Here is a 19,689-nt window from a genome sequence, read left to right as displayed (position 1 = left end):
CCTACCCTTTGCAACAGCATGGATGGAAGTGGAGAGCCTTATGCTAAGTGAAATAAACCAGGTGGTGAAAGACAAATACCATATGATCTCACCTATAAGTGGAACCTAATCAACAAAACAAACAAGTGAGCAAAATATAACCAGAGACTTTGAAATAAAGAACAAACTGACAATACCAGAGGGGAGTGGGGAAGGAGATAATGGGGGAAAGAAGGGGAACGATCTGGCGGCAGGACAATGGAGACAACTGTACTTGAACAACAATAAAAAAGATATCTACTTAGCTCTTCTGATCATTTTTAATTATATATGTTTTCTTTTGTTTAGTTGTATGATTTCTGTATATATTTTGGATACTATACTCATATCAGAGAGATGATTTTTAAATATTTTCTGTCATTTTTCTAATACTTTGTTGTTCTAGAAACACAACTGATTTCTGTATTTTTGATTTGACATCCTGCAATACTATTAAATTTATTATTTCAAACAGTCATTTTGATTGACCCTTTAGGATTTTCTATATATATGACCATATAATCTGCAAACAGATTATTTTAGTAATTCTTTTCTGATTCAAATACCTTTTTTAAAAAATGTATCTTGCTTAATGCTTTAGCTAAAACTTCCAGTATGACCTGGCAAGTAAGAGCTGAGTAAGAGTGGTGGTCGTGGGCAACCTTGTCCTTTGCCTGATCTTGAAGGTGAAGCATTTAACTTTTTGCCTTTGAGTATTATATTAGTTTTGTGTTTATCCTATATGGCATTTGTTGTATGTTCCATCTCAAACAAAGTTATTTAGGGTTTTTAATCATAAAATGATGCTGTGTTTGTCAAAGGCTTTCTTTTGCATCAAGATAATTATATGGCTATATTGTACTCCATTAATGACATGTATCATATTGGAAATTTGCATATGTTTAATTATCCTTGTTTCCTAGAGATAAATTACCCTAGATCATGGGTGTCAAACTCATTTTCACCAGGGGCCACATCAGCTTCACAGTTGCCTTCAAAGGGCCAAATGTAATTTTAGGTCTGTATAACTGTTACTACTCCCTAACTAGGGACAAGAAGCTTGGCACTGCTGCTGGGTAGGAACAAGGTGGGGGGCTGGATTTGGTCTATGGACCTTGTGTTTGCTACCTGTGTTCTAGACCATAGTGCTGCATGGTCATTCTAATATTCTTCTTTTAAGATTTTTTCTTGATCTTATGTTTTCAGAAATTTTACTATTAATCTGTAGCTTGTTTTCTTTTGTAAATCTTGGAATGTTTAGTCTAAAACATCCAAACCATTAAAAAATGCTTTTTTTCTTTCTTTATTTTAACCTACCAAATATATTATTTTTTTAAATTTTATTTTATTGTTGATACTATTTTGGATGGTCCCTCATTTCTCCCCTTTGCTCCCCTTCATCTGGCACCCTCCTCCCCCTAGCCTACACCAGTGTGTTGTCTGTGACTACATGCTGTGCATACATTCATACATGTTCTTTAGCTAACCTCTTCTAATCCCCCACCCCTCCTCTCCTCTGTGATTAGTAAACCTGTTCCATGTAGCCATGCCTCTGGTTTTATCTAGTTTGTCACTGTATTTTGCTCATTATATTCCACATATGAGTTAGATTATATGGTATTTTACTTTCTCTGACTAGGTTATTTCACTTAGCATGATAGTATCCGAGTCTATTTATGCTGTCACAAAGGGTAAGAATTTCTGTTTTACAGCTGCATAATGTTTCATTGTGTAAATGTACCACATCTTTTTTATCCACTCATCCACTGATGGGCACTGGGGCTCTTTCCAGCTCTTGGCTATTGTAAATAATGTTGCTTTGAACATAGAGCTGCACGTATTCTTTCTGATTCATGTTTCAAGATTCTTAGGATGTGTTCCTAGAAACTGTATTACTGGGTCAATCAGCAGTTCCATTTTTAATTTTTAAAATAAATTCCATGAGTTTTTTTTCAAATAGACATTTTTTTAAAAATTGGGCCCTCATAATGATACTAATATTTTTACTTTGTCTGTGTGCTTAGTAATGAATAACTTTATTTCCACAATTAAAACACACAAAGAATTATGGAAATTTGCCACCTTGGAATCATGTGTCAAATCAATCAGAAGGTGCTAAGACTTGCCCTAGCCAGATGTCCAGGTTGGTTGGAGCATTGTCCTGGGCATCAAAAGATTGTAGGCTTGATTCCTGGTCAGGGCTCAAACTCAGTCGACTGAAACATTTCTAGTCAAGGCATGTATGGAAGGCAACTGATCAATGTTTCCTCCTCTCTCTCTAAAAACATTAACATATCCTTGGGTGAGGATTTAAAAAAAGTGAGAAGACTTTATTGAAAAGATAGAATCTAGCCTGTACTTCAAATGATGGATATTTTTTTGCAAAAAAATAATAATTAGGAATATACAATAATCTCAGAGATATGAGGAAACACTAAAGTTTTTTAAAGTAGCACATAGTGAGAAAATGAGGAATATTACTAAAATTTTAGTGTATGAATTAAATGCCAGTAGATTTATAGGGCATATAAAAATTTACAGTTTACTATTTATTTAGTAGGGACTCATCAAAGAAATTTTAAATAAAAGTGTTATACTCTTATTTTTGTATATATAGTAGTTTAAGAATATATTACTGTGGTTCAAAAGTCAAGTAGTAAAAGCTTCAGCTAGAGAAGTGAAATGAAAAGCAAAGTCTTATCACCTCAGAGACTGAGGATTACTTATTTATTTATTAGAAGAGGAGGTAGCTCAATGCAGTATTCTATTGTAACCCCAAGTGTTTTATGTCCAAGTTATTGGTAAAATGCTAATATAATGAATTAAATAAGAAACAAAGAAGAAAGAATTGATTTGAGAGGAAAGTAAATTTCATTTTTATTTAGACATGCAGAATTTTGTGTTACTCACTGGTGTAGGTAGTGATTTCAAGCAAATTGCTGAAAAAGCAGGCCTGACTGGGTTGGAAAAGAAAACTGCTCCATCGTGATTAACTAACCACTGAGGCTGTGAATGTCTGTATAGAGTTACTACGGGCAGAAAAATGACTGACATTATTTAGCACATAGGAAAAAATGCCATCAAAAATTAATTTATATTCTCACAGAAAAAAAGGCTGCAGAAAAGGTAGTTTAAAAATAAATAAAAAAAACATCTTGCTAATTTCATTAACACTGCATATGCTCTAATATATATTCTGTATTATTGATTACTTTGGAACAGGTAGTTTTTAATACTTTAAAAATATGTGATGCTGCTTACTGTAAAAATGGTTAATAATTACATTATTCTAGCAAAGAACATTTCTGAAAACCTTATTTTTTAAAATTAAAAACAGCAATTTGATTGATGAAAAAGGATTTTCACACCAGAGTAATTGTATATTTTTGGTCATCATATTATTGTTATTAAGATAAACTATTATGTAACACTCATGCTGAGGAATGACTTAGCTGCGGCATAAACTATTTTACTTGCCTATTTTATCCATTCCATTTGTATATATACAGTGTCTGCCTTATGAAGAGCAAGAGTGTTACATGATACAGGGTTTTTCTAACAAATCATCATTTATGGTCATTTAACTTATATTGTCAAGTATTGATTAGTATATCACTTAAAACATTTTCTTCATAGTTTTATTTTAGTATAGGTATGTTAGGTGGTGGTATAAAAAACTCAGGCCATGATTTCAAAATTATTGAAGCTGGAATTTTGTTACTTGTAAATACTACATTATAAACTGTATATTAAATGTTGCTTCTTTTAACAATCGTTTGTAAATTTTTAGGTAAAGATCATTTGTAGTTTTTAAAGTTTTAAAACATATGATTTTACTACAATGAAAACTTGAAAATTCTACCTGCCTTGTTTCAGGCAAATACTATGACTGTTTCTTTGCACTTTCTATGTATTTTGCAATGAATGTAGTGCTTCCTCAGTTATTTTTGTTAGGAAATATAGAAATTATTTACTGTAGTTATTTCTCAACCTAAATATCAACAAATGACTTTAGCTCTTTTTAAAAATAAGCAATATTGTTGAAGAAAAATTTATTTTCACATGTGTTCATTAAATTGGTGGTTTTCCTCATAATAGCTATAATATTTAATACATTTAATAATGGCTATAAAATAATTATCTCTTAATATTCATATATAACTGGTATATATATGTAAATTATGTAATTAATTGGAATATTACACCTAAATTTAACTGATTTATGTCCAAACCCAATAAATCCTTGATATGTCAACAACCAGTGCATATGTAATGAAGAAGCCTCTAGCACATGCTCTAGTCAATATTTTTTACCAGTTGAATCAAGGCCATTACTTAATCTATAAATCAGTTTGGTGGAAGCCACTTAAGAGAGCTTGTACCTCACTTCTGATTTTATTTCTTCAGAGAAGCAGTAAGAAAAAACATGTAGTAACATTTGATGTGTTAGGAAAACAATATCCCTAGTGGCAGCCACAAATTAATGACCCTTACCATCCAGACATTGAGGATTTCAATTTCCCATGGAGTACACTTTGAGGTGAACAGAGAAAAGGAAAAATTGATGGTAATGAGGGGACATCTGTTTCCTTAACAATTTGGCTCAGATAGTGCTTAGTGCATCCTCGCTAGGGAAATAAACCATTGCTTGAATGATAAATATCTGCATGTGTTTTTGAAGATGGCAGATGTGCCATTGTTCAGCATTTCTAGTTGTTACACTGATGAATATGGGAGTAGCGTATTAGTAAAAGCACTTATTTATTACATCGTTATACCCTGCCAATTATCTTCTAGGCACAGAGAGAATGAACCACATTGTTTTTCTGTTTTTTTTAATTTGTATTGCACTTATTAGAGTAAAAATGGTTAATCAAATTATATAGGTTTACATTGTACCACTTTATAATACAAAATCTATGTATTGTATTGTGTGTTCACCACTCAGAGTCTTCTCTTTCTGTTAATTAATCCCTCTTTACCCTCTTCTACATCTTCCTGCCCCACTTTCCCTCTGGTAGTCACCATATCACCTTAACATTGTCTGTATCATGAGGTATTTTTCCCCTTAATCCCTTCATTTTTTTTATCCAGCTTCCCAAACCCCCTCTGCTCTGATAGCTATGAGTCTGTTTTGTGTATCTATCAAACTGTTTCTGTTTTGTTTGTTAGATTATTTTGTTTGTTACACTTCAAATATAAGTGAAATCATATGGCATTTGCCTTCCTCTGACTGATTTATTTCACTTACTATATACCCACCAAGTCCATGCTGTCTCAAAGGTAAGATTTTCTTCTTTGTTATGGCAGAATAGGATTCCATTGTGTATATGCATCACAGGTTTTCATCCACTCGTCTCCCAATATGTACCTGGGTTTCTTCCAGATCTAGGCTATGGCAAATGATGCTACAATAAAAATATAGGTATATATATTCTTTTGAATTATTGTTTGGGATTTCTTTGGATATATTTCCAAAAATGGAATCACTGGGACATAAAGCAGTTCCATTTTTAACTTTGGGAGGTACCTCAGTATCATTTTCCATAGTGGCTTCGCCAATCTGCATTCCCTCCAACAATACATGAGGGTTCCCTTTTCTCTGCATGCTCACCAACACTTATTGTTTGTCAATGTATTGATTATAGCCATTCTGAAAGGTGTATAGTGATAACTTATCATGGTTATAATTTGCATATCTCTAATAATTAGTGACATTGAGCATCTTTTCATACATCTATTGGCCATCTGTGTATTGTCTTCAGAAAGTATCTATTTAGGTACTTTGCCCATTTGTTTTGAGTTGGGTTGTTTGATTTTGAGGGTGTATCAAGTTTTGTAAGTTCTTTACAAGTTTTGCATATCAACTCATCAGATGTATTGGGCGAATGTGTTCTCCCATTCTTTGGACTGTCTTTTTATTTTGTTGATATTTGCCTTTGTTGTGCAAAAACTTTTCAGTTTGATGTGGTTCCATTTCTTTTTTAGTTTTTCTTTTATTTCTCTTGCCTGGGAGTTACATCAAATAAAATATTGCTATTAGCAATGTCCAAGATTTTGCTGCCTATGTTTTCTTCTAAGATTTTTATGGTTTCAGGTCTAACATTTAAGTCTTTAATCCATTTTGAATTTATTCTTATGTGTGATGTAAGAAGGTGGTCTACTTTCAGTTTTTTCTGTGTTTATCTGTCCAATTTTCCCAATACCATTTATTAAATAAACTATCTTTAGCCCAATATATGTGCTTGCCTCCTCTGTTGAATATTAATTGACTATAAAGGTGTGGGTTTATTTCTGGGTTATTCTGTTCCATTGATCAGTATTTGTTTTTATGAAAATATCATGCTGTTTTGATGACTATGGCCTTATAGTTTCATAATGGGTAACGTGATTCCTCCAGGTTGTTCTTCTTTCTTGGTATCACTGGTGCTAGGTGGGGCCTTTTGTGGTTCTACATTAATTTTTGAAATATTTTTTCTAATTCTGTGAAATACATCATTGAATCTTAATAGCAATTGTGTTTAACCTATAAATGAGGAATGCAAATTAAAACAATGAGATACCATCTCACACCTGTCAGAATGGCAATCATCAATAAATCAACAAACAACAAGTGCTGGTGAAGATGAAGAGAAAGGGCAACCTTTTGTACTACTAGCTGGGATGAGGACTGGTACAGTCACTGTGGAAAACAGTATGACTCTACCTTTTAAGAATTAAAAATGTATCTACATTTTAACCCAGCAATCCCACTTCTGGAATATATCTGAAGGAACTCAAAATATTAATTTGAAAAAACATAAGTACCCCTATGTACACTGCAGTGTTTTTCACAATGGCCAAGATATGGAAGCAGCCCCTGTCCAGTCGCAGATGAGTGGATAGAACAATTATGGGACATTTATACAATGGAATTCTACTCAGCCATAAAGAGGAGGAAAATTTTACCCTTAGCAACAGAATGAACTGACCTGAAGGACATTATGCTAAGTGGAATAAACCAGTCAGGAAAAGATAAATACCACATAATTTTACTCATATGTGGAGTCTAATAATCAAGCTGAACTAACAAGCAAAACAGAGACAGACTCACAGATAGCAGTATGACAGCTAAGGTGCATGGAGGTTAGGGGGTTGGAAGTATTATGCGAAAAGGAGAAAGGATTCATGGACATGGACAACAGTATCATGATTGCTTGGGGGAGGGAGTTATAAGGGGACTAATTGATAATGGGAAAGTATAATAAAATGTTTTAAAAAGAAAATGCTTTTGGTTTTCCCTGTTGAATATAATGTTGGTTGTGGGATGTTCTTTATCATGGTGAGACATGCTCACTCTATTCCCACTTTGCTGAGAGTTTTTATCATAAGTGGGTGTTAGTTTTCATCAATGCTTTTCCTGCACCTATTAATATGACCATGGGATTTTATTCTTCACTTTGTTTATGTGGTATATCACAACAATGGATTCACAGATATTGTACCGACCTTGCCTCCCAGGGACAAATCCCACTTGATCATGGAGTATGATCTTTTTAATATACTATATTGCTAGATTCAATTTGCTAATATTTTTGTGGAGAATTTCTCCATATGTGTTCATCAGGGATATTAACCTATAATTTTCTTTCTTTGTAGTGTCTTTACCTGGTTTTAGAATTAGGATATTGCCACCTTCATTAAATGAGCTTGGGAGTCTTCCCTTTTCTTGATTTTCTTTTAGAATAGTCCAGACTGGCATCTGGCTCTGGGCTGCACTTCACACAGGGGTCATTACATCAAGATTATGCTCATCTTACTAAAAGGGCTTCTCTCTTCCCTCCTTCCCTCCCTCCTCCTCTTAGTCTTCCTCCCCCTCCTTTCTTCTCCTTCTCTTCCTCCTCCTCCACCTTCTTCTTCTCCTTCTCTCCTTCTGGTTTTCCCTCTTCTTCTTCCTCTCCTCCTCCTCCTTCTTCTTCTTTTCTCATATGATCTCAATTCCTTCTGGTATTTGCCTTTCAAATAACCAAAATATTATTTCAGATAAAAACCAGTGAAAACATGTGGGCAGACATAAAAGTGCACTTTTGTAAAATTCCACTTATAGTAAACACCCAGAAAAGGTAAGGAAAGAGACAGTAATCACATCAGGAGTGGCCAAGGGCAGGAGTAAAAAAGTCAGTACTTTTGGGGTAATGGAGCATTCTGGAAGTCGACAGCAGTGGTGATGCTCTCACTGCATCATGAATATATTTCACGCTCAGGAATGACACAATTTAAACATATACACTACCTTTTATTTATTACTTAAAATAAATCATGCCAAGGAGAAAAAGGAAATATAAGAATTAAAGAAAATCAAAGAAAAAGATAAAAAATGTGGGCACCATAAAGCAACTTCTGGCAGAAGTGGAAGAACTGGTTAAATAATAATCAGCTCTAGAGCTGGCTCTAATGCATTGTCCAGATCAGCTCCACATCTCTGGCAAGAAACAGGCCAGGCCGAAGTGAGGGCTCTTCAGGCAGGGGTGGTGGGACCTCAGGTCAGGAAATCTTGCACAGGCTGGCCCTGGATCCTAAGCTGTGGCTGGAGCAACAGCTGATGGTGGCATGATCACTGGAGATAGACACCCCTCCAGGTCTGGAGTAGCCTCCTAGTCTGCCCCTGCATCTGACTCCTCAGGGTGTATGATAGGTGTCGAAGCAAGAGTCAGCTCTGTTTCCTGGGCTGGTGCTGGAATTTCCTGGGCTGGTGCTGGAATTACAAGAGGAGAGATGGCCACCCACATGTCTGCATTTCCCTGTGCTCCCCACAGACAGAACAGAGACAGAGCTTTCCAGAGAAGCTGTAGCCCAGGACAAAGCCCAAGACATCCTCCTCACTAGCAGTCCAGCAGATGGGTGGTCTGAGTCCAGTTTTGCTCATGTCCAGACACTGCAGATGCTCCTGGCGTATCTGGCTTTCACCACTCTTACTCAACTAAGCACAGGAAGTCCTAGCCACAGCAATCAGACAAGAAGAAGAAATAAAAGGTATCCAACCTGGAAGAGAGGAAGTAAAACTTGTTATTTGCAGAAGACATACTGTATATAGACAACCCTGAAGATTCCACTGAAAAACTACTAGAAGTGATAAAGGAATCCAGTAAAGTATTGGGATGCAAAATAAATATCCAGAAATCAGTTGCATTTTTATACACCAATAATGAACTACCTATCAGAAAGGGAAACTAAGAAATCAATTACATTTCCAATTGCATAAAAAATAACTATGAATAAATTTAACCAAGCATGAAAAGACATGTACTTGGTAAGTTATAAGACACTGAAGAAATAAATTGAGGAAGCTACAAATAAGTGGGAGCATATACATACTTGTTCACGAGCAGGAAGAGTTAATATCATTAAAATGTGCATACTACCCAAAGCAAACTATATGTTCAAAGCAATTCCTATCAAGATACCAATAGAATATTTCTCAGAATTTGAAGAAATATTTTTTAAAATTTATATGAAACCACAAGTTTATTATTTCTTGCATGCCGCACATAAAAAAGATAATTTTTCTAAAACCTCCTAATCTTGTTTGTTTGTTTGTTTATTTGTCTGGATATGTTGATGACTTGTTTTAAAAATTACCTTATAGTGTACTTTGAGATAATTTCTTTCTATAGTTTTCTGTGTTTTATTGAAAACAACTGCCTGTTACTCTCATTCAAAGTGAACTGACTATTCAATTCATTCTCACAGCAGAGGTATGTCTTTTAAATACTGGAACCTCTTCTACTGTCAGAATAGAAGTAGTCACTAACTTTTTCAGGAAAAACTATTTTTCATTAAAAATATATTTTAAGATTATTTCAGTTCCATTTATTTACGTAACTGTGATAATCCTGTTAAAAACACTTAATTTTTTTGTTTCAGAAGAGAGGCTAGTTTTGTAACATTGAAGATGTTGAAATCAAAATCATTACCTTCATTGCACTTTACCCTCTTTACCTTGGTCCCCTGCACTGTAGTTTGCCCACCTTACCCTGTAAGAACACTGAACATAAAATACAGGTGGACTCTGAGAGGGCAAAGATGTGTATCACAAACCTCTGATGATTTCCAGGAGTAAGAAAAAAGGAAAAATGCATCCTTGTTAGGAAATGTTGACAAGATTAAGAGTTCCAGAGCACCTAGTAACCTGTTGGAGGGGAATTGGGAGCAGTAATGTAAAATAACTTTGAGACCTTTTATCTTTGACTTGGTGTTATAGAGAATTAAATCTCTTCTTCAAAGAGAAATCATAGTGCTACTGTCAGTTCAGGTACTAGCAACTGAGACAGATGGAGGTTTATCACAAAATTTCTTACTGATACTTTCAGGCTTATTATAAACCAAGAGTTGGGATGCAACTTTAAGGGAAGAAGTAACAACATATGGTTAGATTTATTAAGGAGTAATTAACCTAAAAGGGAATAGAGCTGGACATTGAAAGATAATGCTGCTTAAAGTGCAACTTCTATAATGAAGCCTATTAACAATTAGATATCTTAAATAGCCTGTACCTATATTAATTCATTTTCTGAAGATTAGAATATAGCATTAAGAGATCAATGGGTAATTTAAGTAAGCAGGTATTATGAACAGCAGGAGATGAAGTTCATAAAAAGTGGTGATGGGGTCTTTACAAGCTCTGAGGCTATATCAGGTGTCCTGGCCCAACTTTGGGTCCCACACATCTCAGTTCACAGGCAGGCAGAAGAGTACAGCAAAAGACTGGGAGGAGTTGCCATTTCCTTTCATGTTTACCCCCTCCCCCCACCCCCCCCACACCCCATATTCAAGGTCTCAGTACTTCACTGTGTTCTTCTGGGAGGATATTCAGACAAGTTAGTTCATATAACACAAATTTATGTCACTCTCTATGGGTTATTGACCAGCAATATTTGGGTACTGCAGCTATTTGAGCATAAAATGAACAGATAACATGGCAGTCAACACAGGATAGTCAAACATGGCAGATACTTTCCTGGTTCTAATAACAACTTGTGAGAACTTGGCTCCCACATTTGCCTGGAGCCAAGAAAAGACAGTGCTCATTTTCATAGGACCTTAATGTGGGCTCTACTCTTGTTCATTGGTCCCTCCAGACCCAGTGCTATTATTCTAGCTAACCCCTTCCTCCTTCCCCAGTGTTGTGTCATCTCTCTTTCCTCCCCACCACAGCCCCATCATTTCTTATCCATCCTTCTAATAGGAAAACAATCTGGATCTTCCTCTGTTCTACTGGTAATGCTTTGTTCATGGTGAATATAAACCTTAGCTTTAGGTTTTCATGCTCTTCTGATCTCAAATGCTCTTCTTTCTTTTCTCTAAAAAGATATTTGAAATACAACTTTATTCTAATTCTAAACAAAAAGGAGAGGGAATGACAGTAACAACCAATCTTTTGCCACTGAATATTATGGCATGACTGCAGCAATATTATATTTGAAACTCAATAAGGAAGCAACTGCATTCCTTATTCCAAAACAGCTAAATATGCAGGTCCAAAAAATGAGGGTATTTTTAAACTATCACATTAATCCTGAAGCCTGTTCATCTCTTTCAGCATCCCAAATATTAAGCACAGGTTTTGCTTAGCTGTATAATAAAACAGCAAACACCTGCACAACTAAAATCAAAGGACAGTTGCCTATAAAACTAAACTTCTGCCACTGGGCTTCAGCTTCTCCCTCTCACAGTTCATCATTCTTATCTAGGAGAGTGGTGGTCTCAGCAACTTCTAGGTCATGCTCATACTGTACTGCCAAAGCTGGGTCCATGACAACCTCTTCTGGGGCAAGAGCAAGCATGGTGACAAAGTTCATGTTAGGGTCTCCAATTAGTTTTCTAGCTAGTCAGAGGAAGGGCCTTTCAAAGTTGTACTTACTTTTGGCAGAAATGTCATAATCCTGAAGATTCTTCTTTCAGTGGAAGACAATTGATTTTGCTTTAACTTTCTTGTCCTTAATATCCACTATGTTGCCACACAACACAATGGGGATGTTTTCACACATTCATTCCAGATCTTATGCCAGTTAAGCACATTCTTGTAAGTAACTCTTGATACTATACCAGACATTATAATGGCACACTGGGCTTAGATATCAGAGCCATCTCTCAGCCTGCTGAACTCCTCCCAGACTGCTGCATCCTATACCCTGAACTTAATTAATAGACCTTCTGTTGGTATAGAACATGAGGGGATAGACCTCAACAGCCAGGGTGGATGCATATTTCTCAAATTCACCAGTCACTTGTTTCATGAATGTGTTTTTCCTAATCCCTCTATTTACAGCAAATAGAAGTTTGAACTGAATTTGGGGTTCTCCTTGGGCAGCCATTGGTGATGTTACTTCCAGAAGTGTCACCTGGCCCATCTGACTCCCAAAAGCTTTTCTTTCAAATGTATGGTCTTTACTCCTTGTCCACAAAACTGAAGCTTAAACTGATATTTAAAACAGCTATACTTTTCTCCTTTTCTACATCTTTCTGTAATTACAAACTTGCACTTAGGCAATACATATAGATAGCCTATGTTGCTTCTTAAGTGATGCTAGTGAGTTGGAAGACAGGAAGAATAAAGAATATGGAAGAAACAGGTTTGGAAACAACACAAACAATTTAATGTGAAAATAGTCCTCTGATACATGCATTATATACAATGAGTCACATAGCTTGACTTTCTTATTAAGTATAGGTAGAGATATATTGATAGTAACAGCTAATCTGGAATGGTTAAGTGAGGCTATGAAGTAAAGTCCTCATTAAAAACTAACATTCCATCATGTGACAGATAATGAAGAATTGTTATAAATTCCTAACACCCAGTCAGTTTCTACTACACACATATTAACTGAGAGGGAAATGTAGGCTTGATTGACAGGAGAGAAAATCACACTGACCTGTGACAGTTGCATTTGGTGCCAGTTGTCCCAGTGTGACTATTTCCTTTCACTTTAAAAAAGTCAACTAGCATAAATGATGTGTTGTGTGTGTTTTATTTTTTTGGCCATCCTAATTAAAGCAATATTAAAATTGATGACATCATATTATAGAGAGCTAGAAGTGGGAAGGCAATGTTAAAAACAAATTCAAATAAAACTAATGATTATCATAACAGCACTATGAGGGCTTTCTTATGAATATAAATGTGACTGTTTCCAATTTATATAATACAGAGAGGCAGAACACAGTCCACATGAGAGTGTCTGTCTGTCTGTGTGTCTGTGTGTTTTCTAATAACTAACATTTCACTTACTGACACAGTAGAATAATTCATGTAAATCAAATTTCTGCTCTACTATATATTCATCACTGTCCCTTACAATTAATTGCAATAACTATTCTTCCCCTGTTCACAAGTGAAATAATCATTCCTCAAAAAATTAGAAGGAATTACTCCAGGGAAGATATCTCTGACCTCTCTCCAAATACAATCGATAGCACCTTTATCTCATGATCTTTGTACCTGATACATTCTTTGATGATTAAGCTTCTGACATTGTTCCTGCAATTTACTTTTTTCTGTATCCCTAATATATATTAGGCTTCTTGACAGAACAGAATGCTTTTCCATTCCTCCCAGTATTCCAAGTACTTGGTAATATGTCTGATCCACATATTTATTGAAATGATTTCAGTCTACTAAAATGGATTTGTGAATTTTCATTGTGGGCAGTCAACTGATTGGAAAATAAAATTAATCCTAATTGGTAAAAAATCCATAAAGTTGGAATTCTCTATTGTTTTTAGTAGTATGATTTTCCAAAGTTTCACATTAAATTAACCATCCAAATATGTGGACTAGCATATTAGCCTGAAATGTTTTAACTATATTTATGATTGATTTAAAGCACTCATAAATAATTTAATTACTTACACAATCAATTTAGGTGTAAAAATTGCCATATCTGGATCATTCTTATTTATTGAATCAAACAAAGAACCAAGGCCTGTATTTTAATAGCAGTTTTCCTAATTCTATACAATGTATGCTTGCATGGATTGAAACCAAAGGAATTTTAAACTACAGATTTTTAAGCAGTAATTTAAAAAATAAATTATTTTTCTCAACGATATGATTTTTAGGAGACTTTGTTCTACTTGAATCCTGACATTCTCAATCTGAAATTGAGAGGAAGTACTTTCTCTAGACCTGTTAAATCCATAACTTAGTGTATACTATTGTGTTATAAAATATGAAAACTATGAAAATGGATTTTTTCAATTACCTTAGTACATTTTCTTTTTAAAAATTTCTTCCTGGCTGGCGTAGCTCAGTGGATTGACCGCAGGATGGGAACCAAAGTGTCCCAGGTTCGATTCCCAGCCAGGGTACATTCCTGGGTTGCAGGCCATAACCCCCAGCAACCGCACATTGATCTTTCTCTCTCTCTCTCCCCCTCCCTCCCTTCCCTCTCTAAAAATAAATAAATAAAATCTTTAAAAAAAAATTCTTGAAGTTACCCTTGACTTACAATCTTGATTTTCTACCAAGATTAATTTTTTCTTTGTTTTCATAATTACTTACAATTTAAGAGACATAATTTGACAAATATATTCAATGAGATTTCAGTGAAATTTTAGGGAAAAAAGTGTTTGTAAGAACCATATGCTTTAAAATTATACTGAAAATGTGAATTAATACTATATTTTACCACTTGCATTTGTAGTATTTTATTTATAGGTGTCTTATTTTCTAATTGTTACCATTAATTTACTTTTTTAAATTTTCTTTTCTATCAACACATCTCTTAGGATGCCTTACACAGACTAGATGGCCAATATATTGTATATTCGTGAAGAATAAATGTTAAATTAATGTGTAGTCTAGGTGATTTGTTTCTTCAACTACAAATAACTTCAAAAAAACATAATCTGGTTCAATTTATAAACTACATGTTAACACTCAGAAATAATTATTGACTATTCTAGAGAAAGGTTTATAGTAGTTTTTCTGAAAGGAAAAAAAGAAGTTATTGAAACTTATAATTTTTTCTTAAGGTAAACAAAAGAAATATAAAATTTATAATTAATAGCTGCTAAGCTCACTAATTTGCTACTTAGCTTCTATACAATACTTCTAGCTATATAGGTCATCGATGCACAGAAATAGCTATTGTTATTTTGCAAGCATCCTCTCATAACCTTTTAGGAGCAAGTTTATATACTGTTGCTCCTAATATTCTTGGTTATTTTCAGGATTGAGTTCAATAGCCAGCACTTGATTGTATTCCTTGTGCTGATGACTCTGAACCAGGGTCTACAGATATGGATTGGGTTTTACATCAGTTATTGCAGCAGATTTTAATTAATGAATTTGACCAAACTTCAATTTAAATTAATACATTGACATAAAGCATATGTATAACAACATTAAATGGCAGACACAGCAATGATTGTGGGGAGACATTTTCCTCTGTATACATTTTGTTACTATAAATAGATCTAGGCGATAGATTCTATTTAAAAGTAATGTTCTACTGAACATTTATTACTATTTCATGGGCCAGCCATTTCCAATGATTCTCAGTAAGTTTTCACAGTGGTTGTTGTCCCAGTTTTATTGAGAACTGTGATGCAATGAGATAGGGGATATCTCAAGTTCCAGTCTTTCCTTAGACATATTCTACCTTTCCCAAGATATACAGTGTTAATGAGAAAGATAAGGGTCCAGTAATGTGTGTTGATTTATGTCCTCAAACCATGCCACTTCCTAAAGAAAGGCATCTTAGAAAGAAAATATGTGTCGCTCAGCAAATTACTAAGAAACAATGTTCACAAAATTCCTTGGAAGGCAGGTAAGTTAATTTTAAGACTACTTACCAGGACTTCACTCAGCAGCATGTGTGGTGGAGATGTTTGGGTTAAGTTAGATCCTTAGCCCAATTTGTGTAAATAAACAATCCCAACTTAATGGCATAAAACAATAATCAATTTATTAAACTCACAGATTGTGTGGCTCAGGAATTCAGGCAGGACCAATCTGTTCTTCTCTGCTACACATATTTGGGGCCTCAGATGGCAAGATTCAATTAGTTGAGGATGATGTGAATATTTGGGAACTGAAATATCTTGACAATATTTCATTCATTGCCTGGTAAATGGTCTGTGATGACCCAGAGGCTGGTCCCAACTTGGTCTGTCAAGCTGCATGCCTACACGTGTCTTCTCCAAGTGACTGGATGTCTGACATTGTGGAAGCTGGATCCTAAAGGGAAGCATCCTAAGAATAAATGTCCTAAAAGTATCAGGCAAATGGCATAGCACTGTGTGACCTGTTTTCAGAAGTCACATCGTGCCAGGCACACACACAAGACTTCCACATTCAAGGGAAAAGGTATAAATCCCATCTCTCATTAGGAAGAGTGTTAGATGTATGACATTTTTATTCATAACTGACATAGAAGGGTGAAGGCCAGATTAGGAAAAAAACAGATTAGGTAGGGGTTAATCCAGGAACCTGAGTAAAACCCAGGAACAAGAGTAGGAGGATCATGAAGCACAGTACTCAACATGTAAAGGATAATTATCAGTGTATAAATAAAGCCTTGTCATGGTTGGGTAGCTTCATAAAATATTTGTTATAATAAAGCAAGATAAAAATTGGAAAGTAGGGTGAGCTAAACTGGATAAGTTCAAATATAGAAGTAAATCAAAATATGTGATGGATTCTTAAAATATCATTTTAGACTATGTGCTATTTTTAAATATACATACCAACACATCCATACATGTAGGTAGATAGATATATTAAATAGTAGATACCCTAATCATGATAGGGCATTAGATATTGATAAGAGAGTCTTGAGATATAGAGGTAGGAATGGGACCACAGCCTTCAGTCCCTTTAAAAAAATTATTGTATAACGTTCAGCCTTATTTGGGATTCAATAGTTCTATTTTTGAGTGGTAACCTATTATTTAAAAATAGCACTAGCATTTAGTACAAAAATATAATCACAAATATCTTTCTTTGCCTTATATATCCACTTGGCTAAGATAGAAATGGAGAGCTATAAAATATTTAATGTTTCCATATATTTTGTTCATAATAATCATAGTGAAGCAGAAAAGCACTCACACACACACACACACACATATAAACAACTTCTAAAAGTTTGTTCCTCGATAAAAGCCATGAAACACTGGCAGACATTGTCAAAATAAAACCCTTTTCAAGTTCTGGAAATTACCAGTTGAGGAGTGTTTATTCAACAAGACAGCTGAATCTCAGTAAGAATAGTACATGTTATGAAATTATCTTAACTTATCCACATAACTCTTTCCAGTAGATTTAAAAATCTGCAGCCTCATAACCCTAGTTGCTATGAAAGCCAGAAGACTAGCACACTGGAAAATGATAGAATCACCAATAACCCCTTTCTCAAATAGAATATTTCACATGTCTTCAAGACTCTTCAAAAAAGTCTTTTTCACAAGCATGTATATATATTTACTTAAACCAATATTTCTTTAGTATGAAAATAACTATTTTCAGAGTGTTTCTTAATAAATCACTGGCAGTTGTTTAACACTACAGCTGTCTAAAGTAACAGTACTCACTGGGAGCAAACAAGAAGCTGGCTAAAAAGCATGAAAAAAGAATGATTGAAGAGAATATCAGTCAGGGTCCCTGAAAATCTCCAATACTCAAAAAGTATTCTTGGGAATCTAAAGTCCATGAAAATATTCAGAGCTTTTTGAATGCCCATAAAAGATGCAAAAAGACCTGCATCTCTCAACTCTGTCTGACCTTGAGTCACTGTATAATCAGGAAGTGAAGGTTTAGCCAGAGTTGTAAATTGGAAAAACATTAAATGATGTTCCTCAAAACATGCATAAAGCCTTTTAGCAAGGTTTGGAAGATTTATTGGTTCAAGGCATTTAAGAAAATTTCTGTCCAAACATTATCTAACCACTAAGTTAACCAATCTGAGTTTATACTAGCCACACACAACATAGAAATCATTTTAGCAAATTAGTTCCAGAAAGTCATTAAACTAACAGAAAAAAAATAAAACTCACAATAAGCTTCAAAAATAAAGAGCAAGAATAGCAAACCCTAGGGAGGAAAGTTATCTGATTTCCAGGTTTGTCTCATTTTAATATTTAAGTGCCCTATATACAATAATAAAATGAGACAAACAAAGAAAAAGGAAAGTGTTGTGTTGTAAGTATGAATGAAAACCAAACAGGTGATAGAAATTGTCTGTTAAGGGGCCTAAACATTGGACTTAGAAGAAAAAGATTTTAAGTCAATTATAAATATGTTCAACAACTGAAGAAAACATTTCTAAATATCTTAAGGAAAATCTCAAATTAAAACATATAAATACAAGTAAGAAAAATATTTTACAAAAAATAGAAATTTACAACAACTGAAATGAAAAATTCACCATAGGGATTCAAATTTGAACTGGTGGAAGAAAAAAATCAACAGTCTTGAAGATTAGTCAATTGAAATCAGTGTGTCTGAAGAAAACAAAAGAAAACTTAGAAAAATGAAAAAATCTACAGAGATGTGGGATGTTATCAAGTGTACCTATTACAAATCAAAGTGAAAACATATGCAAAAGGAATGCTTTAAGAAATAATGAATAAAACCTATCAAATTTAAAGCAAAAATACTAATATACATACCTAAAATTTTATTTATTTTTTAGACAGGAAGGAAGGGAGGGAGAAAGAGAGGGAGAGAAACATCAATGTGTGTTTGCCTCTCATGTGTACCCTACTGGGGACCTGGCCTGCAACCCAGGCTTGTGCCCTGACTGGAAATCGAAATGGTGATCTTTCGCTTCACAAGTCCATGCTCAATCCACTGAACTACACCAGCCAAGGCTAAAATTCTTAATGAACTTGAGGTACAATAAACTAAGAGCCAATCATAAGCATATTACCATAGACAAAATGTCAAAAATCAAAAACATACATTCTTGAAAGCAACAACAGAAAGGATCATAAACAAGAAAATGAACACAATTAACAGATGATTCCTCATCAGAGACCGTGGAGGCCAAATTGCAATAGGATAAACATATAAAGGACTAAAAAAAAAATTAAGAAAATCGACCAAGCATTCTGTATCCAGTGAACTAAGAGTGTCCAACCTGTGGCCTGCAGGCTGTGTGCAGCCCAGGATGGCTGTGAATGTGACCCAACACAAAATTGTAAATTTCCTTAAAACATGAGTGTTTTTGTGATCATGTGTCACAATGTACTTAATGTGTGGCCCAAGGCAACTCTTCTTCCACTGTGGCACAGAGACACCAAAAGTTTGGATATCTTAAGTAAAAAACAAAGAATAAGAGAAAAACAATTTCTTCACAATCCAAAAAATCTGAAAACTATTCAGTTTACAACATAATTTTTAAATTTCTCAGAACTATTTTTCACAAAAAGGAGGTATTAGAGTTGTATGCTAAAAACTAACAAATACTATTGAAAGGAAATGAAGAAGATCTAAATAAATTGAACAACATCCCATGTTCATAGATCTGAAAACTTAATATTGTTAAGATGACATGATTCTCAAAATGATATAGAAAGTTGATGCAATCCCTTTCAAAATTCTAGTGTGTTTACAGTAATGGATAGCTGAATTGTAAAAGAGATGTTGAGAAGGGGGGACAAAATTAAACTAACAAAAACATAGAG

General features: G+C 34.5%; 1 pseudogene; it reads right to left on the bottom strand.

The window, feature by feature from the left end:
* Positions 1–11,687: 11,687 nt before the first annotated feature.
* LOC114510978 lies at positions 11,688–12,371 on the bottom strand (annotated as a pseudogene).
* Positions 12,372–19,689: the final 7,318 nt, after the last annotated feature.

The sequence above is a fragment of the Phyllostomus discolor genome, chromosome 3 (genome assembly GCF_004126475.2).
Source record: "Phyllostomus discolor isolate MPI-MPIP mPhyDis1 chromosome 3, mPhyDis1.pri.v3, whole genome shotgun sequence".
Taxonomy (NCBI): domain Eukaryota; kingdom Metazoa; phylum Chordata; class Mammalia; order Chiroptera; family Phyllostomidae; genus Phyllostomus; species Phyllostomus discolor.
This window is presented reverse-complemented; position numbering and strand designations above follow the sequence as displayed.